Genomic DNA, 25,416 nt, shown 5'->3' with positions numbered 1-25,416 from the left:
TCTGTACTCTTAGGGCAGGGAGAGTTCAAAAAAAAGAGGCAGGTCACTAATGTTTGTAGGTGGCAATTTTTTAATAGCAAAGGGAACTTATAAACATTATCTTGAGCAGCAGCAAAATTAATGGATCCCTGCACCTGTCCACCAGACCTTAAAAGTTTACAAAGAGGCCTTAATGGGCTCAGTCATGTATACCGTATAGGTGTCTTAAACATCACATCATCATTTCAAGGCTCTGTTCTTGGAGCAGCTTCTGGGAGCAGGAAAGGCAAGTAGAACCATATTCTAAGGCCAGGGGAGGAGATGTGGAGACCTGAAATGTCCAAGGTTAATGGGAGGAGGCTCACCTGAGTGGCTCAGTTGGTTAAGCAACTGACTCCTGATAGCAGTTCAAGTCATGATCTCAGGGTGGTGGGTGGAGCCCCATGTCTGGCTCTGTGCTAAGAAGGGAATCTTCTTGAGACTCTCACCCTCTCCCTCTCTCACTCCCCCTGTTCCTCTTCCCCTGCTCAAGTGTGATTTTTTTCACTCTCCAAAATAAATAACATCTTTAAAAAAAAAGGTTAACAAGGAATTCCTCTATATTGTTATAGTAATATTATAAAGTGCCCAACAGTATGCTAGATGTTATCAATAATAATAATGCTCTCTGGATCTTCTTTTCTTTGCCTAAATTAGTAGAAGGGTGCCTGTAGTAGAAGTAGCCGACTCAGTCGGCTAAATGTCTGACTCTTGGTTTTGGCTCAACTCATGATCTCAAGATTATGGGATCAAGCCCCATATTGGGCTCTGTGCTCAGTGCAAAATCTGCTTCAGATTCTCTCTCCTTCTCCCTTCTGCTCACTCACTCTTTGTCTCTCTCAAAATAAAATAAAACAAAATAAAATAAGTAAAAAAAATTTAAACACATTAGTAGAGTAAAACAAATGTATTTATTAAAGAAGTCACAGTGTGAGTAGGGAAAATGGGTATATGTGAAAAATGTTCATTGTATTAAAGTATGTGTGCTCAAGGCCAATACATGTGCAGAAATTCAGAAAAGGAATCACTCAACATGGATGACAACAATTGGAGAAATCTTCATAAAGATTGTGTTGGAGTTAGGATTAGATAAAAGCACAAGGACAGAGTGGTTTAAGGAAAACAGTAAGACTTTGAAAGTATATCCCATCTCAGGCCCTATGGGTATGTTGTTTCCTTGGAAAAATTTTCTCCTAGATACTTCCATGCCTTTCTCCCTCAGTATATTTTGATACTTTATCTAGAGGCCTCCTCTGACACTCATATCTGAATTAGTACTACCCATAGCATGAATAACCATATGATGTTATAACATATGCCTATTTGTTTAGCTGTATAATATGTTTCTCAACTACCACAAGAACTGTATGAGAGCTGACAATTGGTTTGCTTCATTCACTATAATGAAAGGGAAGCTTGGAGATGGTAGGCAGGTAAAAGTGTGGAATTGGGAATGAAACCAGGTCCAGGATGTGTAAAAAAAAAAAAAAAAAAAAAAAGTAGTTATTTACACAGGGGAAAGGGGTGAAACCATGAAAGGTCAGTTTTCTGAAATACATATTTATTGTTGAAGCCATTCTGATTCTTGGAAACTTCCTTTGTTCCATCATAAATATAATGAAGATTTGAATGTTCCTTGATGATTAATTGTATAAAAGTTTTTGGAGTTACCATTCTGAATATCAATTTCAATCACTGATGCTCTAGATAAAAAACGAACAGGAAAATGAGTTTAGTATGTGTTTAGACCAAGATATAGCAAGTTGTTTTGATAAAACAAATAGATAGCATATGTTCATTTTTATATTATTTACCTTTTATTCTCAAAGTATAGTAACAAAAACTAGGTGTTTGAGTTTGTGGTTACTGAGTTAAGGTTGAACTCTAATTAAGATGAAGAGAGAAGATGTTTTTAGGATTAAATTCTGAATATTACCTGGATTTTATAAAAGTAAAATAGGCTGGACTCTGGGCACTTTGCAAAATAGCCTAGAATTCTGGAATAATCAGAAAATTTAAAAGAAGTAAGCTCTTGGCTGATCACACTTAATAACCTCCTATTTAATGCTCAAAACAGCTGGACTCAGCCCTCCCCACTGCCGGTGTCCCCTGCCACTCTTCGTGAGTTTCTGCTACTTTGTCCAGATGTCATTCTTAAACATTTAATCAAATACGCATACTCCTAAAACAAGGTACTTGGACCATATGGTTGAGGGTTTATCCAGAACTATTAATTTATTTACTTGATTTTTAAAAATGTGTATAGTGGAGACGGCTGTTATATCACCTGACTAAAAAGGATAGACAGATGGTAAAAGCCAGGTAAAATGCAAAGATTAAAATATTCACAACCACGATTTCTCGTGAGACTGAACACAATCCAGGCAAGATCTCCTGCTAGATAGTCTATAGTGGGAGATATTTCACCATCCCTTCTACAATTATGTTGATACTGTTATCTCCATTTTCTCCTAGTCATGATCTTTGCACTCCAATCAGACTGATCTTATTACTAACTGTCATTCCTTGTATATGCCTGCCTGTATGTTTTTGGTCATGCCAGTACCTTTATTTGTAATGCCATCCTTTGGCACCTTCGCTGATCCAAATCTGACCATCTTCCAAGACCAAGTTCAGATTGTGGATCAATTGGTCCTATCCTTACTCATTATCAATCTTTCCCTCTTGCAGTTACTGTAGTGTTCATTGTACATGTCATTCAGTAATGGTATCATTTCTTTGATGCAGTTAACTCTTTTTTTTTTTTTTTTTGTCTTCAGGTTTTCTCTTTGCAAAAAGGTTGTTTGTGTTCTTTTATACCTTCTGGTATCCACTATATGCTTAGTTCTTCATCTTATGCACAGCTGGTATTCAATACATATTTGTTGACTGATGGAAAATACAGTTAGTATTATTTATTTCTAATGAAAACAAACTCATGTTTAAGGGAATGTAATGATTTCTTCTTAAACAAAGCACCATAATGTGAATATGGTTAACGGTGGCCCTAGGGGCTGCAGTTTTGTACTGTATTATTTTTCTGTTTAAAAATTAATAATCTTGTACCATAGCTGCTGCCTTTTAAAATTTATTGGCATTGATTAGGATCCACTCTGGACTATGATGGATAGCTTTGATTTGGGGCTTGGTGCTACCGTAGCATTTGAGGGTAGAAACAAAGCGCAGGTTTTGTCAATAGGTCAAAAGACTGAGAATATGAATAATACATTAATATTATAATTTTCAACTTCAGAAAAAAAAGACATTAATAAAGGCCATAGGGATCTCAGAAACTGGTATGCATTCATTTAAACAAAGAAGGCATGTTTTGAGGCATAGACTTGTACTATAAGAATTAAGAATCACTGCTTCTGAATGTATGTTCCTACATATGTTTAGTATACTTAAGTGTATTTATTATACTTAATGAATATAAAATGCAGGGGAATTTGTCAGACATCCATTTACTTGCTTTCCTTTGCAGCTCCTTTTACCCTAGCCCTATTTTTGGATATTTAACTCCAAATTCTCAGTGCCCTCTGAGGCCTATCCCTCCCTCTACCAATGATTCTCTTTTCTCCATTCCTAACTTCATACCCAGAGCAGCTGCTCTTTCCCACAGTTGCCAGTTTGATCTCTTCCAACGCGGCTGCCTCAGCCAACAGCGATATTCACAGACTGTATGTGCCACATCTCCCAGGAACATTTGTATTTATTTTCTATAATCCAGAGGCTACTTGATGAGCTATTTTTGAATTGTAGAGTAGGATGATTAGAGCAGTTTTTGGAGATTCCCAGATCTTTCCATTAGGCCACCATCCAGTATTTATTGAAAATAAAGATATACCTGATTATAAATTAAGGATAAAAGCATTTTTAACATATTTCCACTTGACTAATGATGAGCAAATACTGGATTCATCACTGCATTTATCATAACATTCAACATTTTCAAAGGACTCAGGCCCTAATGTTCTAATAATGTCATTTTGAAACAAGAGTGCCTGAGCTATTGACCCAAGTGACACTAGATTTTCTATTACATTAACTCACTACATGCAAATGCATTAAAATTATCTCAAATTTAAAAATAAATTTTAAAAATTAAAATTCCTCCTGTACCAGTGCCTTAAAAAAAAAAAAAAAAAAAAACCTCAATATTTTTCCAGTCCTATTAATTGGGAGGCTATGAGAAATCTCCATCTCTAGAATCTTTACGCTTTACCATGAATCTGAAAATCTGCTGGCAGCATTTTTAATATATATTTTAAAAATATATATATTTTTTAAAGATTTTATTTATTTAATCATGAGAGGCAAAGACACAGGCAGAGGGAGAAGTAGGCTTCTCACAGGGAGCCTGATGTAGGACTAGATCCTGGGATCATGCCCTGAGCCACTGAAGTGTCCCTAAAATATATTTTTTCTGTGACATTAACAGCTCTATGCTGAACTGCGATGAACAACCAGTTGACTGATTCTATTTCTTCTTCTCTACTTCTATTGCTTTTCCATTTATCCCATTTGTTGAGGAAGAAATAGAAGATGAGAAATTGTCAGAATGGGTCGTATGCCAGAAACATCAGACAAGCAGTATGACATTTGGAGGGACTTGGTGGGATGCAAATGCTATAGAACTTGGGCCTTGGGATATTTATTTCCATACTTTACAAACTTTAGAGAAGGGCCACAACTTCCCAGTGGATTTGGCAGAAAATTTCCACCAGGGGATGGAAATCTGTTGGAAACTCTTGCAATGGGCTTCTTTGCTTCTGTCATGCTCACTACCCCCATAAAATTAAGATTCTTTCTCAGTGTCTCTCAAGCCTCTCTCTATTGTAGAGTGAAATAGTCATTCATTTGATAAGCTAAAGAACCAGAAACATTTTTGTTAAGATTAGTATTACATACCACTTACCTTTTTTCTGTATTGAGATATTTTTCTCTGCATCATTCTACAGCAATCATTGAAAAAAAAAAAAGATCTTTTCTCTTTTTCTTTTTGATTTCAAGTTTTTATTTAAATTCTAGTTAGTTAACATATTTGGTAAAATGGTTTCAGGTGTAGAATTTAGTGATTCACCACTTATATATAACACCCAGGGCTCATCAGGAGTGTCCTGCTCAGGAGTGTCCTGTTTAATATTCATCACCCATTTAGCTCGCCCTCCACCCACTTTCCTCCATCAACACTCAGTTTGTTTTCTATAGTCAAGAGTCTCTTATCGTTTGCTAATTTTCCCCCCTCCCCTGTATACGATGGAATGTTTTTTTTTTAAAGTTTTTTATTTATTTATTTTTTATTTATGATAGTCACACAGAGAGAGAGAGAGAAGCAGAGACATAGGCAGAGGGAGAAGCAGGCTCCATGCACCAGAGCCCAACGTGGGATTCGTGGGATTCGATCCTGAGTCTCCAGGATCACACCCCGGGCTGAACCACAGCACCAAACCGCTGAGCCACCCAGGGATCCCTACAATGGAATGTTAATCAGACATCAAAAAGAATGGAATTTTGCCATTTGCAACAATGTAGATGCAGCGGGAGTGCATTGTGCTAAGCGAAATAAGTCAAAGACAAATAGCATGTGATCTTTTGTTTCTTAATTTCACAATTAAACATTATAGCTTTTTGTCCCTGAAAAATAATTTACTTTATTGAAGAACAAAGAATTAAAACTTGTAACTATCTAAAATTTTGTTTTTTAGAACTAATGGCATATCATCATATAAAGATGAGTGGCAAGTAAGTGATGAAAGATAACTACTAAACCATTTGTTAAAAAAATTAGAAATAAGCCTCTATTGAACAAACATTCATCCATTGTTTTTACTGCATAGAGTGTGGCATATTTTTCAGTTCTTTTCAAAACTGCCAAAAATAAATCTTTACCTTTAGAAAAATTTCAAATACAAAATTGAATATTTATCTTTAATCATATAGATCTCATGCAAATAGACATTGGATTATTTTTGAAAGCAAAATAGAAAAAATCCATATGAACAATAATAAACTCTTTGCATATATTTAAAAAATTATTTGTGGTACATTATTAAGTTCTATGTTGACTGATCAAAACCTAAATAATGGTCATGAGTCAGGACCTTCTCAATTTTCTAGAGTAGTTTTGACTGAAAGCCAATGGAGCAAATTCATTCCAGATTGAGAGAGAAACAGTGGAAAAGGTAGAGGGAGTAGTCTGGACTTGATGTAAAATGTTATTGATTCATCACCGCCCAACATTTTTTTTTTCCTCTTTAAATGTACAATCATTGTTTTTCTCCAAGGTATGAGTATTAAATGGTGAGTTAAAATGCGTGAAATTCAATGGCAAGAGCAAATCTTAAGAGTTAAATACCAAAAGGACTGATGGGCAATTTCTATCCCAAGAGGAATGAGTAGAATGAGCAAGTTACACTCTGTAAAATCACTGATTCTTGGGCCCCATTGTAACATGCCTTTTAAAATGCTTAATTGGAATTGTAATATATGTATTCATAGAAAAGCAGTAAAACATAAACTCACAGAAATGGATCAAAAGAAAAGTCAGATTTCCTATTTTGACTCCTATTCCTTTCTCTTTCTACACTTTTAACTACATTTGCTTTTAATTTTTATTAATGCTTCTTGGTTTATTACTTTTGTTGATTCTCATCTCTAAAATGTGAAGAATTGAGTATATTTATCGTATCACTATTTTTTTCCAAGTTATCCTTTAATTCTTCTCATGCTATGTTTATAATGTTCAGTAATATTCTTAACCCTTTATTTCCAGACCCCCCTTTACTCTTTATCAGTTGGATTCCCACATTGTAAAATGAGAAAAATGAACAGATCCACATTTCTATACCTTTCCTTCCTTATCTCCTGAATCTGTTAGCTATGTCATTATTTTATATTGCCAAGTTTCATAACATTTATATTTCCCCCGTAAATATACCAAAGTCTTCTGTTTTAGTTTTATTCTAAACCTTAAATACCAGTTATTAGAATACGTGACATGATTACTAATTGTATAACCAAGTGGTATGATTGGATATGTAGGAAAAGAAATATGATGTTAGGTCACTAAATCTGTGCCACATGGAGAATTTTCCAAGCATCAATATTCAGTGGATTCTCTTTAGTTCTCCAAACTTCTCAAGAAAGTTAAACATGATAGTTGGTTCACGCAAGGACCCTGATCTCACTGCATTGCCACTTTTGCCAAGTTTTGATTGCCTTTTTTCTCTACTTTTGATAGAAGATACTAACATTTTCCACTTTCCAATAATTAGAATCCACCTTATTCTTGAAGGTACTCCTTATTCTATTTAAATCAGTGATTTTTGTTTTTTTGACCAACTATAATCCAGTGGGCTATTGAAATTCTAAATTACTTCTATTGTTTGTTAAATCCCCTACCTTTGCTCAATTTTTCTTTTACTTTGCTGTAGTAGTTTTATTGTTGTTTTTAAGAAATGGATACACTAAATAAACTTTAGATTTTAGCGGTTTGAAAACACCCTTTTGTCTTAAAATTATTGATAGTTGGGTTGGGCACAAAGTAATTTTTGGGTTCAGAATCACTTTTACTCATAATTTCTTATTAGCATCAAGTATGTTGATAAGAAAATGGATTTAACTCAGATTCTTATCCTTTTATTGGCAACATATACACTCATGACAAGCCTATTAAAGCCTTTAAATATCTTTATCTCTGATCGTCATAACACTCTATCAAGGTGTGGGTCTTTTTTTTCTCTTCATGTTCAATTTGTGACTGAAAGCAAAGTCTCTCGGGCAAGACTATACTCTAAAATTGGATGTGCCACTAATTGTGGGAACTTGTCTAAGTTAAAGATTGAATCATACTTTACTCAGTCATAAAATAAAAATGTTTAACCCTTAGTGTTAAGTGAAGACTAAATGATCAAATACATCATACAATTGTTGCAAAGATTAAAACAACACATTTGAAAAAGATAATAAATATTAGATATTATTTCATTTTGGTCAGCGCTCCATAGATCCTTTCAATCTGAAAACTTTCTGTGCTTTCCTAATCTCTTTTGTTTTTTGATAATTTCTTCCCAATCATTTCCATAGCTTTTCATTGCTGGGCCTCCTACTAAATAGATACTCTTTTTTCAGTATTGATTCTCCCATACTTTCTATTTATTTTTTCTTAGGCTTTATGTTTTTTAAATTTACCTTGGAATATTTTGTCATTACTAAAACAGTTATTTAGCTTGTTTATTTTGTCTGTAAGCAAGTATATTTTTCATTTGTAAGAACCTTTTCTTGTTATTTGATAAGATATAAGATGGCAGCTCATTCTTGCTTAGTTGAATACAACTTAAAATTTCTTTGTGGATACTAATTAGAATTTTTAAAATGAACATTCTTTTTCTCCTCCATGAATTAAAATGTTTTTGCCCTTATGATTAGCTGTTCCACTTGTTCATCCTAGCACTTTGTCCCATTTGTTTTGTTGGTTTTATTTTTATCAAAAGTGTTCATTGGTTGCCTGTTAATATATATGGATAAAGAACTTACTATGAGCTCTATGTAAGAAACTACCTGTACTGAGGAACAGATTTATCTTTGAAGGTTTTAAGTGGAGAAGTAGAGAGAGGCATATTAGTACATTAACAAGTCTATTTTGGAAATGGAGGGGTAGCATATTTCCCGCTTCATCCCTCTGCCCTTCCTTTTTCTCTTTCATCCTACCACATTCCTGTCTAGAGTTCATTCCACCTCTGCTTTGTTTTTCACTCATGACTACCAACCCCACCTGGGGTTTTTGCCTTCCCTTAAATTTAGCTGCTTTTAACTTGGACACCAAATATCCTACTGATGCTTCCATATGCAAGTAATGCTGATGGGGCCATCGTGACTGTTTTAAGTCTACTGCTGTGTGAAATCGTGATTCAGAATAGAAAGAGCCTGTTAGAAATATTACTTGGTCTTCTTTCTACTGGCCTCAGAGTAAAACAAGTTTGTAGCACAGGTAAGATATTGATTTGTGTTTTCAATGCTTTAGGGTATTCATCCTTTGACCAATCCGAAGCAAGATTGCATACTATCTTCCTGTCCACTTATTTTCCCCAAACCCCATGTTTAAATGGCTCTAGACAACTATCTACTATATGCTTTTCCAGAGCACTTTTATTGGCCTTTTGAAATAAGGGTGACTCCACATTGTTCTCTCTTTCCGTACTCAGACATTGAGTTCCCACAGTGATGATAAGTGGAGTTTAGGAATTTGCCACTATAACTTGTTATTCTTCCTGCTCATGTTGCCCCCATTTCCAGGACTGGGCTTTTGGATCAAGGTACTTTGACCCTGAAACACATTCATGTCTGCTTATCAGCTCCCTGTGTGTAAACCTCTTGAACAAAAGCCACTGCCCATATAGTTTCCAGCCAACACTTTCCTCTAACCCATTCCCAATGCAATTCCCTAATGAGTATCCTTTAGGGATTTTCACTCCTTCTATTGCCACATATTAACTTGGATTTGGTGCCTGGCCAGCACAGAAGGATGCTATTGTTGGATTACCACCAAGATCTACTCTAATTCAGCCTTCACTCTCTTTCAGCCACCATTATGCTGCACCCTAAGCCCTAGTATCTGATACATAAATACTTCCATCAGATCCCACTGTTCATCTAGGACTTATTTTTATTGTACAGATATCTTTCTAAAAATTTTCATTGGTAAGGAAATGAAAATTTTCTCCTGGGTCTGGGACCAAGAATTCCCAAGAAAGTGAGTCAAGTGCTGACCATCAAACTGATTCCTAGAAGAAAAGCTGAATTCTGATCTGTACATTTCTAAAAAGAGACTATGTTGTAGAGAGCAGCTCTCTAGCTAGCCAGTCTCATTGCAGAAAACAGTTGCTATGGAGAAGTCAAACACAGAGTAATATTAGAGTCCAAAGTGACCTTAATAATCATCTAATACAAATTTCTCATTTTATAAGCTGAAACCAGAGATGCTAAGTATCTAACTTCAGGATTCTCATCTTCTTAGGAAAAGAGCCACTACTAGAACCCAAGTGTTCTGATTAACAGAATATAATTGAATTTACAAATTTATATTATGGGTATATAATTAATATTTCTAACAAAAGTTATATGCATGAATATAGCTAATATTCTCTGTCCTCTTATGATAGGCCACAGCCTGTACTATTCTCTCTCCAGTGTCTCGTTTAGTCCTTAGGATAATACCATGAAGTAGGTAGTTATTATCATTCCCATTTCACAGATAAGGACCCTGGCAGCTCATGCATTTCAATAATTCAAGTAGCAAATGAGATTAAAATTTAGTAAGAGATGGTCATAACTCAAAATGAAAGCCTAGTTTCTATTATCATAAAGGAGGAAAGGAGGACTAAAAGGCAACAGCTATACATGTTTGAAATTTATATTCTCATATATGTTTGTCATAACAACTCACTGGGCTGTCATGCCATGAGCCAGAAATGAGGCTGAAAAATGCCTTTGGTGATCATGTCTTTTCCTGATTTTATTTGGGTTAGATGAAGAGACAGGAGACCTAGCTTATTGCTTAGCATTTCTAAGCTGTTCACATTATTATTCACATCACTGTTTATTTTCCTACCTGTGAGTTCTCAAGATCTCCTTCTCAGGCTTTTCTCCCAACACTCTTAGGTCAGAAGGTTGATGATGATAAAGATGCAAGACTGGGGATGAATGTTGTTACAACCCAGAGTCTGGGGGCTAAGGAATGCCAACCTTCATTCTCAGGGGGCTGGGAAGAAGCTAGATGCAGTCATTGCCAAGACATCAGCAGATTGTCCCAACCACCTCCATAGCCTTCCACGATTAACCTTCTCTTCATTTGGATGCTTTTTAGCTGGCTTGACTATGTTTTTCCCTTAAATTGGCAGTCTGTGAGCATTTTGTGGGGAGAAGAGACAGGAGAGGGAATGTGACTTGAAATATGGTTGTGGGTGTTTTTTAACAAGTTCTCTAAAAACCTTAAAAAAGACCTTTTAAAAAAATCTCTGTGAATTACCTTCTTTTGCTTTAAAAAATATAGAATGTTCAATGTTCCACACTAGTTCATGATATACACCCTTTAGGGTAGAAAAGAATGATCTCATTTTAGGCACCCAACCAAAATAGAATAATTTATTTCTTTAAAAAGAAACTTCTACTACTAAAGTTAAATGTATGAGAATACATGGAACATGTACATGAGACACCTTAACATAAGGATAATAATTACTAGCTTTATTTTATTTATGTAAAGATTTTATTTATTTATTCATGAGAGACAAAGAAGCAGAGACCTAGGTACAGGGAGAAGTAGGCTCCCTGCAGGGAGCCTGATGTGGGATTCAATCCCCAGACCCAGGATCACGCCCTCAACTGCAGCCACCCAGGCATCTCACTAGCTTTATTTTAAATAAAGCTTTACCTATGTAAATAATTTTAGGGGAAACCCATCATAATCTCAAAAATGACATCTTTAATTTTTTCAAATTTAACTTTTTAGCTGTCCTTTTTTTCCAAGAATACTGGGAAATTGTCATTTTGGAAGTCAATTCCAAGACGTCTTTAAGTTGTAAACCATGAGGAAAATAGCAAGAACATTTAACCAGAGGTCAAAGTACAATAAAGAACCCAAAACAAAGGAAGACCTCTACTTTGGGTTGGGTTCTAAAATGTCTTTATGGGATTCTAAACATGATCTCTACTTTCAGAGATCTCTGATCTCTACTGTCATGATCACCTGTCAGAGATCTCCATTCATTTATTCAAATCAAGCAGTCATACTTCTAGCTATACCATTACAGACATATTTAATGCCATCCTGGCATTCAAATGAAAGGTATTGAGGTTCCCATAGCCTGTGTCCACAATATGGTGGGCTCAGTTCTCAAAAATAAAAAATATGCTATTACAAAGTCAACATATGGCTCCCCCATGATAGAAATCTGCCGAAACATTGAGGAGAACATATGGCAAAAGAATTTCGTAGACAAAGTGGTAGAGTCAAGGATGAGAAGATGATTTGGGGCTTGCTTCCTTTCCATTTTTCTATTATAAAAGTAAGTCAAGAAATTATTTGGTCTTAAACATGCACACACTAAAAAATGGAAATAGTTTATTGAGTTGTAGAGTGACATCCTTGTTTCTCCCGGAAATGTCAGAGAGAAATATTAAATATATATGACTCCTGATAAAAAATGGCATTTTTGAAACTTTCTTCTAGTATATTATACAAATGAGAACCGTAAACACTCATTGGGGTACATTTTCAATTCAGGAGCTATCTGCTTTTTTCCATTAACTGAACTGAGAGCCACAGTTTGGTTCTCCACCAACCATGATTAAATTTAAACTGTGATTCTGAATCCCCTGGCTATAGCTGATTACCCACGCTGAGACGATCTAATTCTCTCTCCCAGAAATTGAGAATTGGGATTGAGCAAGAAGAGCTCATTCACTTCTGGCACTGAATATGGAAACTTGGGATTCATGGGGTAGTCTGGATCTCTGCAAGAACAAAGGAGAGAGAGAGACACAGACTTCTTCTAGTTGTCCTGGTCCTGCATAAGACCCAATCATAATAGGCCTTTGTATTCAATCACAGGCTATTTTACTTTTAGAATCACTTTTAGAGTCCCTTTTTTTCTGAATGTAGGACTTTTAATGAATACACATTGTGTAATGAGATCCTATAAAGGAATGAATTACAAATACCAAGAATGGAAGATGAGGGTAAAGGTGGAAGCTTTCATGGCCTGTGTTTTCCTCTTTTTTTACTTTTTTCCTCCTAGCTTACTGTGTAATGCTCTCTAATTTTCTCTAAATCCCTTTCCTCAAACAAAGTTATGGTAGAAAAATAGCTTCTTAAGTTTACCTTTGTGCCTCTTTCCAGCCGCACCCAACACAGTCCTGGAATTCCTAGGAGGACAACTTGTGTTTATTATTGATTTTATTTATTTTTATTTTAAGTTTTTACTTTAATTCCAGTTAACATACAATGTTACATTAGTTTCAGGTGTGCAGTATAGTGATTCAACTATTCCATACTGTTATTTATTTTAAAAATACTCTTCAAAATAATTTCCCATAATTCCAAGTGAGGTGATTTCCATTTTTTTTTCCTCCATTTCCTCCACTGCCTTCTCCCCCCAGATAGGGAGTTAAGGAACTGCAAAATCTATTACATAGAAGACACATTTCCCATGAAGAAGGAATGCCTGCCCTCATAAGGAATATGTCATTGGAATTTATTGCTGTGAATGGTTGGCCATTCTGGAGAAAGTCCCTTGCAATTCTATGACCTAGTAATCACTGCTGATAAATCATTTTTTAAAAAACAAGAGAAACTGAAGGTTTGCCGAGCAAATCTCTGAAATGTGACAATTGAATGATCTGCAGTTTATTTCGCTAATGAAAAGACAGTCCCTTTATGCCCGACTTCTTTGTAAAAATGAATGTTTCTACACTTTCTTTTTCTGAAAGAAGGAATTATCCCACAGTTTAAACAGAGAAATTGCAGCACAGGTTCATCTTCTTAGTGGGAGAGAGACCCCACATAAAATTCAGAAAATTTAGTGAAAGCAGCAGAACAAATGGGATATTATATGAGTGACAATGATCTCAGCTTTCTTTCTAACATGAAAAGACAGCTGGGTTGAGGCACTTGGGCCTCCCACTGCTGGAAGAAAAATGCTTGAATTCTCAATACCTTTGATTTGCTAGTTTGTGGAGGTGAGAATGTGGGGCTCACAGCATGTGCTTCCAGTAAGTTAAATTTCATCTGCTCATCTCTTCCCACCTTTCGCCTACAGAAGATTTCTAATTGAAGTCTCTGCTAAGGAAATGTCAGCCTAATATCTACTTGAAACTTGATTTGGGAGTTTTTGTGGGGTTATTGGGCCTTTATTCATCTCTTTGAAAATGAGATACATCGTATAGGTTTTGTTAGGCTTATTTGTTTGTTTTCTGTTTGGTTTGTATCTATGACAGTAGTGGATTACAGTGGTGCTCCTTCCGAAAATGTATAGCTACAGATACAGTGACGATGCCATGATGTGGTTACAGGGTAATTTAAAACTATAATTCCTTAGCTATTTGTTCATTTTATCCTCACTTCAGTGAATAGTGCAAAATGCCTCATCTTTAAAATAAAGGATAATACTTTTATCTATTTATTTTTTAAATATGGCACACTTCATGAATTTTCATGTCATATGTGCACAAGGGCCATGCTAATCCCCTCTGTACTATTCCAATTTTAGTATATGTGCTGCCAAAGCGAGCACGAGGATTATGCTTTTAAATAAATAATTACGTGAGTTTGTTTTACAAGTATATCCTTTACCTCCCAGGAAACATTTTGCCACCAAATATATTGGCTACTGAAGGACCAGGGAAATATATATGTAATTAGTGCATGAAATTCAAGACGACACTTTTGGTTTTTGCCTTCAGCCCAAAGTTTTCCTAACTACTGGTTACTCCTGGGCATTTCATAAGAACACCATTTGGACAGTTAACACCGTTTTTGTCTGCCCCTTCAATTATTGCAGCTTCTAGGCAGTTTCTTTATCTCGGCAGCAACTTACTCTACACAGAACCAGCACCTGATATTTCTTTTAAGGTGAAAACACAGACTGTTCACACAGGACAAGGATGGTAGGAGGACAACTTCACACAGGTGGAGGATTCATTTTTACATCGAAGTAATAAAGTCAGGAGGAGGATAGTAGCTGACATCAAGGCCCAGACATCAAGGCCTCAAACCAAGTCATTAATGGTTGAACATGGCCTAGTCCCTTTCCTTCACATAAATGATACATTGAATATGAGCCAACCTGTGGTACTTCTATTGCAATGAATGTTTCCTGAGAAATCATACCCTGAAAATGAAAGCTACATTAGGGGTATATGGTTATATATGCATCCTCCTCTGTGAGGAAGTCTTTTCTTTCCACCAGTGTTGCCCTTGAGCATCTCCATCCGGGCGTGGATATTCACTGTGGCTTCCTTGCTGATCATGCAGCTCTAGCATCCTTGCCAGTCATTTGCCATACCATTGCCAGTGTGCAATGCTACAAAGCGTCTTTGATCAGGTCTGTCTCCCTTGATTATAATCACAGACTGTTTCTTTCTCTAGCACTTTCAGAAAACCAGGGTGAAGTCCTACAGATCAAAGAAGTTCAGAAACCTGTCTCAGTTCTAAAAGTGCAAAATCCTTGGGTGCTCTCCCCAGACAGGTAATAGCAAGATACCCAAAGTCCAGTTTAAGGTCTTCCAAGGATAGCCTTTTCCCTCCTGTTAAGGCCTGGGGGGGTGGGGGTGGGGGTCATACATATGTAAAGTGATGGAGGAAAGCACTACAGGATCAGTCCATTCTATTACATAGAATGTGGTGAATGAATGACAAAGACTTGATACTAATGTAAAGGAGGAAAAACCATTTTCTTTCTATCCTTCTGAGTTCTTATATGACACTCCTATGATAAAAGACACATGAACAAGAGAAAAAGAGAAGGTTATTCACATGCATACCTCAGGTATGTATGTGGGAGATACCCATGGGAAACTAAATAATTCCCTGAGATGGCTTAGAATTCAGGCTTAAATACCATTTTAATAGATGAAGGGTCAGGGATGTAGGATTCTTAGAGGGTTGTCAATGATTCTTAGGAAGAAATGAATAGGCTCTTGGAAGAATATATAGGAGGTATGACAGTTTGTGACAAAGTTTGTCTAGGTGTATAGTCAGTCCTCCCTGGTTGGTGACATCCCTCTGGGAAGAGATTTAGGACAGCTAAATTCATTTTGGAAGATCTGTCTTTAGGGGATCCCTGGGTGGCGCAGCGGTTTGGCGCCTGCCTTTGGCCCAGGGTGCGATCCTGGAGACCTGGGATCGAATCCCATGTCGGGCTCCCGGTGCATGGAGCCTGCTTCTCCCTCTGCCTATGTCTCTGCCTCTCTCTCTCTTTGTGTGACTATAATAAATAAATAAATAATTTAAAAAAAAAGGAAGATCTGTCTTTAGGCAGATAGGAGGAGTTTAGAGAAAGCCTCTTCCTGTATTAGCTGTTTTTAAAGTGACTATAATGGAAAATAATCAATATGCCAAAGAACCATATTCAGGGATAGCATATTCTGCTGCCCTTCACTAGCTTGACAATTTGTGTCCCATGCAAAGAAATGGACTGAATCCCATTTTGCATAGCGGCTACCTATACTAAAACAGTATGATCACCTTGGGTAACAAATATTATGGGGAGGGATACATACCCTCCAATAACTTGCTTCATGGATATTTGCCAGCCAGCCTAGCTGGAAACATTTGATTTAAACTGCTTTGATCTCCTTGGCCTCATGTTGATGACATGGCAGAGATCATCAGTTACTGTAGACAAGTGCTCCTGCACCAAATAGCTCAAGAGTGTTGTTTTTCTGGTAGAAAAGGGAGGGAAACAAGTTTCTTTTGCAAAATACTTGGACTTTATGAAAGCAAGACATCCCCCAGTAGGTAAGGCTGACCTTACAATTTGGGTCCAAAATTCAGTAGTGGAGGCAGGTTCAATTTCCCCTGAGGTACCTATCATCCAGTGATGGAGTCAAGCTCTTTTGTAACAGTAATAGGGGGAACAATTACTTTCCAACAATAGGGCCAATTAGAGGCCCTCGAGAAAGTACTAGAGATCTATAATATATTTATCATGCACATCAACTCTTGACATACAAATTAGCCTAACCAAAGCACGGAAGAACCACCACCAAGCCCAGTGATAGACCCTTCTCAGAGCAAGACCAATCTTTTCTCCCAGAAAGATTGGGACTATTTTCCCATTTGTTTACCCTTTGAAGCCTGGCAAACATCAGTGATTCTAAGATGATGCCTCATGCCTATTTATTCTTTAGCAAAAGATGGCAGCATCTGTTGCTAAAGGGAACAAAATCAAACCAAAGTAATGAACCACATCACAGCAACACAACATGGCACAACATAACTTTTAAGAGCTTGCCTCAACCGACATCTTGACCTTTAACTTTTATCAACCCTATATTGAATTCTGCTTTTCGATAATGCTATTATCTGTAATTCTACAGAGGATCCTCTTGTCAGAATTGTTCCTATGGCTACCTAGAACTTCCTCTCTAATTCCTTCACCTGGTGACATCTCCCTTATTTTTCAGGAGCCTTTTTCAAATTCCAGCCTTCACTGAGGTCTAGGTATATCTGCACACATTGTCTGTTTCCTTCCGCACTGCCTCTATCAATGCGTTTTTGTTGTGTTGTACCTAATTAGCTACATGTCTGTAAATTCTTTGTGATAAGGACTTTTCAGGTCAGGGAATGCATATAATTAATTTTCTATGTCTGTTATCAAGACATGCCTAAAACACAATGGATCTTTACAAAGAAATACTCATTTAGTCAATACCTCTCAATGATTCAGAATGGTTGAAATAGGATGGGGATACATTCCAGATAATTGATACTCTAATTAACCTAGTAATCTGTATGCCGTAAAATTGATAATTTTTGTCCGATTGCCTATAATTATCTACATACAAGATTAAAAATACTTGGAACATAACTTTAAATTTTATTAATATCAAGCATATACTCCAGGAAGCTGTGGGCCTTGGTGAATACTCTTCTTCTATTCCATGTCTGGGGATAAAAACAAATACTGCCACAGTTGGCTAAGTTCTGCACCACAGTTATTTATATCAAATCCAGCAAGGAGAAAGTCTGTTAAGAGCATTGTCTCCATCATCGCCCTCATTTCTAGCCTGTTGGCTGCTGACTCCTCATATTCTCTATACTTCTGGGAAAACCACATATTCCCAACTTTTCACTTTTCCTTGGGAAGGAAAGCATAGCTGGAGAGTCCCAGCTCCACTCTCCCTGGTCCCAACACATTCTCTCTCCTTTGGGGAAGAGAATTAAATGATCTGATGAGTGAGTTTGCAAAGGGAAGTGGGATTGTGTGGCTTAGCCCCTGAATTATTTCTGAGGCTGAATTCTGGTTTCTGAAATGTGAGAAGTGGACTGACCCTGAAATGGCATATGCTGTGGTCCCATGGATCCAGGAGCTGATTGGGTCAGTCTGCCTTGATTCATGGATAAAGCCTTAGTAAAGCCCTTTGGCTACACCCAGATATCTGGTCTTTCATCACACATCTAGTTCATAATAAAGGCTTATTTTTTTTAATTGTTTTTTTTTTTTAAATCTGTCTGCCTCTTGTGTTTATCTTTCAATTGGCTTTGAATCCTGGAGAGAGGGAAAAAGATGTAATTCATTGACCTTTCTTTCTGAAACCTAAAGAGCTATTTCATAGAGCTCATAGTAAAGCAGCTTTCTTTGGTCTCTACTCACTATTTTTTATCAGCCCACTCTCTCTAAATCCCTGTCACAAGAGAATGAACTCTGTGCTCTTTCTTTCAATTTGACCTGGCCCATTGGCCTTAAGACAAATGTTGTCATCTGGATTCTCTCTCCCGAAAGAGACACTTGGTCATTTGCAAATGTAACATTGAAAATTTTACTTGTAAAAAAAAAAAAAAAAAAAAAAAAATTTTACTTGTAAATTCTCTACAGAACCAAGTCTGCCTGAATCCTCTGGTTCTACCCAACATTAATCTGGTGGTCCTGCAAATAAGATAATAATAATAATAATAATAATAATAATAATAATAATAAACAGAATCTGTCAAAATTCTTAGAAATATTCTGATTATTTGAACATGTCTAATTGAAGGAAGAGATTCATTTCATTGTGTGACAGAGGCCGTTATTATTAATGAATGATTATGAAACAACAATTAACAGGGCATAAACATTATGAGTACCTTCTGGGTACTTATAGGGCAGTTATTGTTTTTCTTCCTCTTCACATTTGGGCCCTCTTAGCCACTAAAACAGTCACTGCTGAGTCTTATAAGCATATTCCAGTCATGCAAAACCATTTCCTAAGGTTAGAGTCAGACTTTTTTTTTAAGATTTTATTTATTTATTCATGAGAAAGAGACACACACACACACACACACACACACACAGAGGCAGAGACACAGGCAGAGGGAGATGCAGGCTCCCCAGAGGGAGCCTGATGTGGGACTTGATCCCAGGACATGGGATCATGACCTGAGCTGAAGGCAGGGGCTCAAGCATTGAGTGGCCAGGTGCCTCTAGAGTAAAACTTTTGAATAAATTTTCATAGAATGAATAGCCTAACCTAAATAATGTTATCCTCCCACACATTGCCATTGGGTACATATAATAGTCCTTAAAGTATAACCTGCTTTTCCCTTATGGAAAAGACCTTAGTGTTTTCAGCAAATCAGCTAATATGTTCATCTCAATCTCATAAAACTCATCTCCCTGTATCTACATGATGATTTCTGGATTGCTAGCTTCTTAAATTCATGTTTAAATGCTCTGGTCTTATTTGCTCACAGAGACACTATGATCAGAAAGGTGATTTTACCAGAGTGGAGTTACTGCCATTTCCCAAACAGTAAAAACTCCACTGAACATTTGGTGGTAGATTGAAACTGTCTGTGTACTTCCTTGGGGAAAAGTAGAGTCCTTGCATTCTTGGCTTCTTTTAGGACTTCCAAATGTGTCTTCCCTCAGTTGCCTTGGTGATTTCTTTGCTCATCTGTCATCACAGGTGGTCCTTACTCTTCACCTGTTTCTTCTCCTTCCATTATTTACCAAGTGACTTTACTTGTGCTGATATAAACACAAGACACGCTTTGGAGGTCATGGATGACCATCAGATGAGGGGGATGAAAAACTCCTGTAAGAAATTTCACTTCAATGAGAATATTTATGGGAGGACAGGGAGGCAGCAGAGCAACTTTTGATTATACCACATTATTTCCTTAGCCTTATGGTGGTTGCTTTTCATTTGCTTTAGGATGAGGAGAAGGCTATCTAGGTGGAAGAAAATAAAAGCATTGAGGGCGCTCATTCCAAGTCATCTTTGCAATGGATTCTAAGGTTTTTCACATCAATGTAACTGAACACATTCTATGTTTTTTCATTTGTTTGGTGGTGAAGACAGCCCTCCATGTCACAACTAGTATTCTCTCAAGAAGAAGAAATTCTAAAATAGCATCTCAGTCTTTACTCACAGTGACTGCCCAGTGCCCTTCAGCCCCTGAGATAAATCTGGCATTTATAACCAGAATATTTCTCTCCTACATTCTATTGGAAGCTTTCCTCAGTTTGTTGGTGTTTTCTCCCCTCTTTGCTTAAGTGATGAATGTGAAGAATCATTTATTATTCAGATTTGCAAACTGTAATCTAGATCTGCATTCATGCTCTGTGCTTCCTGTATTTCACAGTAATGTCACATGAAGCCTACTTAGCAGGGGCTGGTTCTTAAGTTTTTAAATTTGGGTGGGTTTTAGTAGCAACAGAATTGCTCTTAGACGAAGGGTGATGGTTCAGGAGTTCTCTATCCATATAACTATTTCTTCGAAGTGAAGGATTTAGAATGTGTTCTTGAGGAAGGATGGAGAAATGTTTTAGTAAAGTTGCCTGTGAATGTCCTTGACTAGTCTCTTGCTGCCATAATCAATTTAAACTATCTTTATATATAATTCATTTGCTCCTCCATCACACAGGGCGTTCAACACTGCTTCTATTTCTACCTGTGTGAAGGTCATTCCTTTGGCCCACAAAACACCTCTTCCTTAATAGTATTGTTTGTCGGCATATATCAATTTTCTTGAGATTGACTCATGTGTTGGGAAGTAGGCTAGATTCTTGCTTTGTTCTTACCTATACTTGACAACTCAATCTCAGACAGGGTCTTTCCCTTTTGAGGTGACCAAAACATGGAGTACACAGAATTAAAAATGAATCTTAACATAGGGATACTGTACCAGTATCAGTATGTCAGGGTCCTAGGTGGAGGTGCTCATAGCAGTATGACCTTAGTTAACATTTTCACATTTTCACCTCCTTTCTGGACTCAGTATTCTCCTGTGTAAAATAAGGATATTGGACTATGCGGCTCCAAATGCTAATTCTTGTTTTAGTTATTTAAGTTTCTAAGCATTGTTACTACTGCTGTGGCAAAGAATGTTAATTGTTATAAATCAAAACTTGTAAATTATTATTTTTGTAGAATAGTAAATTATTATTTTTGTAGAATAGTAAATTATTATTTTATATGCTGACGACTTTTCTAGAATATAGATATTATCCTGTAGCCCAAACTGTGTCTGAAGTATATAAAACCCAGTGCTGTCTCTAACACTCCAACAAAACCAAGCTCTAACATATTTCAATCTGTCACCTCAACACTTTGCATATTCTCTTGTCATGTAAATATTTTCCATTTTGGTTTCTTATGATCATGTGTAGGAAAATATCAGATTACATAATCTAGGCAAAGGGGGGGAATTCTTAGTGCAAATTATTCTTTAAAGCAGTTAAATTATTTCAGATATTAGCTTTTACAAAAGTTCTGTAGGTCAGAGTCCCATTTTTTTCCTCAAGCAGTACATTTATGAAGGTTTGCAATATATTATCATATTAAACTCTCCAAAAAAGTGTGAGCTACACTATGGAAATTTCTAGTATACATGGCATTATATCTAAGGACATTTTCAAAAATCTCTAAATTTTCTATCAGACATAATTAGGTATAAAATTCAGTTCTAATTATAAAATTAATAATTAGAAGAGGAAGAAACTGGGCAGCCCCAATGGCTCAGTGGTTTAACGCCGCCTTCAGCCCAGGGCATGATCCTAGAGACCCAGGATCCAGTTCCATGTCAGACTCCCTGCTTGGAGCCTGCTTCTCCCTCTGCCTGTGTCTCTGCCCCTCCCCAACCCCTGTATCTCTCATGCATAATTATGTAAATAAAATCTTAAAAAAAAAGAAGAGGAAGAAACTATAAGGTCAGAAAAAAAAAGAAGGAAATGAGTAGGTAATTCCAACCCCTTCACTTTCCCACTTTCCCAAATTACCTCAAGCTAGGGGGAGGCGGGCACCTGGGTGGCTCAGTTGGTGAAGCCTCTGACTCTTGGTTTCAGCTCAGGTCATGATCTCATGGGTCTTGTGATTGAGTCTGGCATTGGGCTCCTTGCTCAGCGGGGTGTCTGCTTGAAAATTTTCTTCCTCTTTTCCTCCTCCTCCCTCTAAAGTAAAATAAACCTTAAAACAAAAACAAGAAAACTACCTCAAAGGGTCTTGAGAACAATAAAGGAAGCTGAGAAGAATACATCAGGACCTTTGACTTTGACTTTTCCTTCTCTAAAAAAGAAAATTATATGTCTAGAAATAGGATAGAATGCAGAAATCAAAGCCATAAAGACAATAATCATTAACATCTGGATAGAGAAGACTACTTGGGAAAATATCCCTCAGTACCTATGTATGACATATACAGCAAGACATGGCAAGTCTGCATTTTCATAGTTAAAATTGGAGTAGAGAGACCACCCAAAGATTTCAGGTGAGCAGTGTTGGTAATGGAAAACAACCAGAATTGCCACTATTAATAGGTTAGCAGGTGCAAAAATGCCATTGAAAAGCTGTCTAGTTTTCTGTATATTTTATTTTATTTTAATAATTAAAAAAATTGGGGCAGCCCCGGTGGCTCAGAGGTTTAGCACCGCCCTCAGCCCAGGGCCTGATCCTGGAGACCCGGGATCAAGTCCCACGTCAGGCTCCCTGCATGGAGCCTGCTTCCCCTCTGCTTGTGTATCTGCTTCTCTTGCTCTGTGTCTCTCATGAATAAACAAATTAAAACTTGGGGATCCCTGGGTGGCTCAGCGGTTTAGTGCCTGCCTTTGACCCAGGACATGATCCTGGAGTCCTGGGTTTGAGTCCCACATCAGGATCCCCGCATGGAGCCTGCTTCTTCCTCTGTCTGTGTCTCTGCCTCTCTCTCTCTCTCTCTTTCATGAATAAATAAATAAAATCTTAAAAATAAAAACTATCAGCCTCCTTTAAAAAAATAAAATCTTTAAAAAAAATTTTTTTAATTGATAATTTCTCTTTCTCTGCGGTGACTGACTTTACTTTTCCTCTAAGACTTTAAGTTCAAGGTGGGAATGGAGAGTTTTGTTTTTAAAATGATAATATATGTGTGTGTTTCTAGAGTTTTCTATTTGGTTTGGGGTGGCTTTGGGGGGAAAGAGAGTTTCTCATGATTAATTGGAAATCCCAAGAAATGGGATAATATTTTCCTTTTCTCAAATGAGGGACCCTTCAATAGCAGAGATTAAATAATTTCTCTGTGACTTGTCATAACGTGACAAAGATGGAGCCAACATTAAAGTTTCCAGTTTTAAGAAACTCCACCAGATACCTTGTTCCTCTCATCAACATTCTAAAAATTAAAAAATAAAAATTCTCTACTTCAAATTCAGAATAACCAAAATAGTGGTGTCTCTTAGCTTATCTATGTAACAACCTCTTTACAATGTCTTTTAAAATCATCTGCTGGCTGTGTTATGACAAAAATTATACCGTTCTTGATTTGAAGTCCTGAATCTACATCATAGCTATTTGGGCAAGTCATTTTAAGTGTTCTAGGTTTTAGTTTCTTTATAAAATGTCAGTCAAAATATCATCATTTCAAAATTAATGAAGATCAGATTAAATAATGAGTTTGGAAATACTTTGTAAGCCATAAGTTTTCACTAGCAATTTACCTTGTGTGCTTCAGTAATATTTCAGAAAACGTTAGTGACTTTTTGTAACACATAGAATAACAGCTCCACTCTAATGAAGGGCATTCAAAATCCTCTTTGACATATATTTTCAATATTTTTCCTGCTAATAATAATAGCTAAGATATAATGAGTAATTATTCAGGGAGTTAAATCATGGCTGTGTGATTCTAGAGTAAACTTAACCATCATGTAGTCTTGCTTCCAAATAAAGCATCTTTCTTGAACATCACCCTAATGTCAATCACGCTCAACTATGTGACAACTACCTTACTATGCTATGAAAAATTTTGATGGAGAAATTCCCATAAATGCTGAACAATCACATGAAAATGCTGTTTCATTAAGGAATTTATCTTTGGTGTACCTGCCCCTGCAACCCCCTCCTCTGTCCCTCCTGATTCAAGCTCTCTTGTTATACTTACAGTTCACTCTAATGTCCCTTTGAGCATTTATCATAAGTGTAGTTAAAAATGAATTGGACTATTAGTCTTATCATTTCTGTACCTCTCAGTAGAAAGTGCCACAAGGGCAGAGGCCATTGTCTGCTGCTGTATCTTGCACAGTAAATTCTTGATAAAAACCTATTGAATGAACAATGAATGAATGAATGAATGAATGAATCTCATCTTTCTTTGTTTTATCCCTTTAATTTATAAGCTGTTTCATGGTTTGGAAATCCATTTTCTTTGTCTTTTTCCCTACGAATTGTTCTGGTTGTATCATGAATTCTCCAACTTCCTGGCCAACCCTAATTAACTAAAAATATTTATAGGAATTTCCCATAGTTATGTCTGTGCCAGAGACAATGAAATTGCCAGTTTCTTCCTCTTTAAATATTAGATTTCTGAAATACAAGTAGATTAACTCAGCAAAGAAAATAAGAAATAGAACCTTTTCATGTTTTGCACACTGCTTTAAAACTGTATTTTGAATGTGTTTTTGAAATTTGCATAATCATTCATGGATCTCCTTTCATTTGAATACCTCAGTAATGACAACTTAAGATACATTGTTTACTGCTTATTTAAAGTAAATTTCAATTATCAAAGTGGATTTTTATGTATGCACCTGTTTCCTTATTTGCTGTGGACTCCATTAGTAATATGATCATATATGCTGATGCTGTTTTGAAATTGTGATTTGCAATATACCATGGTAACTTCTGCAATATTAAAGAACGGTGTTTTTTTTAATCCTGTTAAATTATCTAGGATGGAATTTTAAAACTTGAAATCTCCAGCATATGCCACACTACATTTATCAATGTTTATGCTATATATAGCTATTTACATCAAGGCTTCAAAATATTGTGGAAATATGCTTGGCTGAGTGCCAATTCAATCCAAAGGTGAGCCCTAATTCCTGGGAAATCTCCTTCTTCCTATGAGCTCAATTATAGAATTTTGTCTTCAATGTGTTCTAACATAGATATTTCTTTTAAATTTTATTTTTTGGTGAATATATTGGATTCTATTTCATCATTAAATTCTACCATCTTAGTGAAGCCCCAGAGAGGATAAACTGTCCATTTTAGAGAATGATGAAGTTATAAACTCAAAACCCTGTTTTAGTTCTACTCCTTACTAGTTGGGTAAAACTAAGTATATATAAAACTTCTTAGATCCTTCTCATTCTGTAAAATGTATAGTAGTAGTTCATGCCTTACAGAATTTCTGTGAAGATTTAATGATATAATACC

At 36.4% G+C, this 25,416-nt stretch overlaps 1 long non-coding RNA gene and 1 other non-coding gene across 3 annotated transcripts in view; one reads left to right on the top strand and one right to left on the bottom strand.

The window, feature by feature from the left end:
- Positions 1-25,416, top strand: part of LOC140600217 (uncharacterized) — a 176,127-nt gene that overhangs the window by 28,328 nt on the left and 122,383 nt on the right. The window lies entirely within an intron of this gene.
- LOC140600576 (U6 spliceosomal RNA) lies at positions 14,206-14,312 on the bottom strand. Its single transcript, XR_012003773.1, has one exon. It is a non-coding gene; the product is annotated as a U6 spliceosomal RNA (small nuclear RNA).

This window comes from Canis lupus, chromosome 11, assembly GCF_048164855.1.
Source record: "Canis lupus baileyi chromosome 11, mCanLup2.hap1, whole genome shotgun sequence".
In the NCBI taxonomy this organism is placed as follows: Eukaryota; Metazoa; Chordata; class Mammalia; order Carnivora; family Canidae; genus Canis; species Canis lupus.
This window is presented reverse-complemented; position numbering and strand designations above follow the sequence as displayed.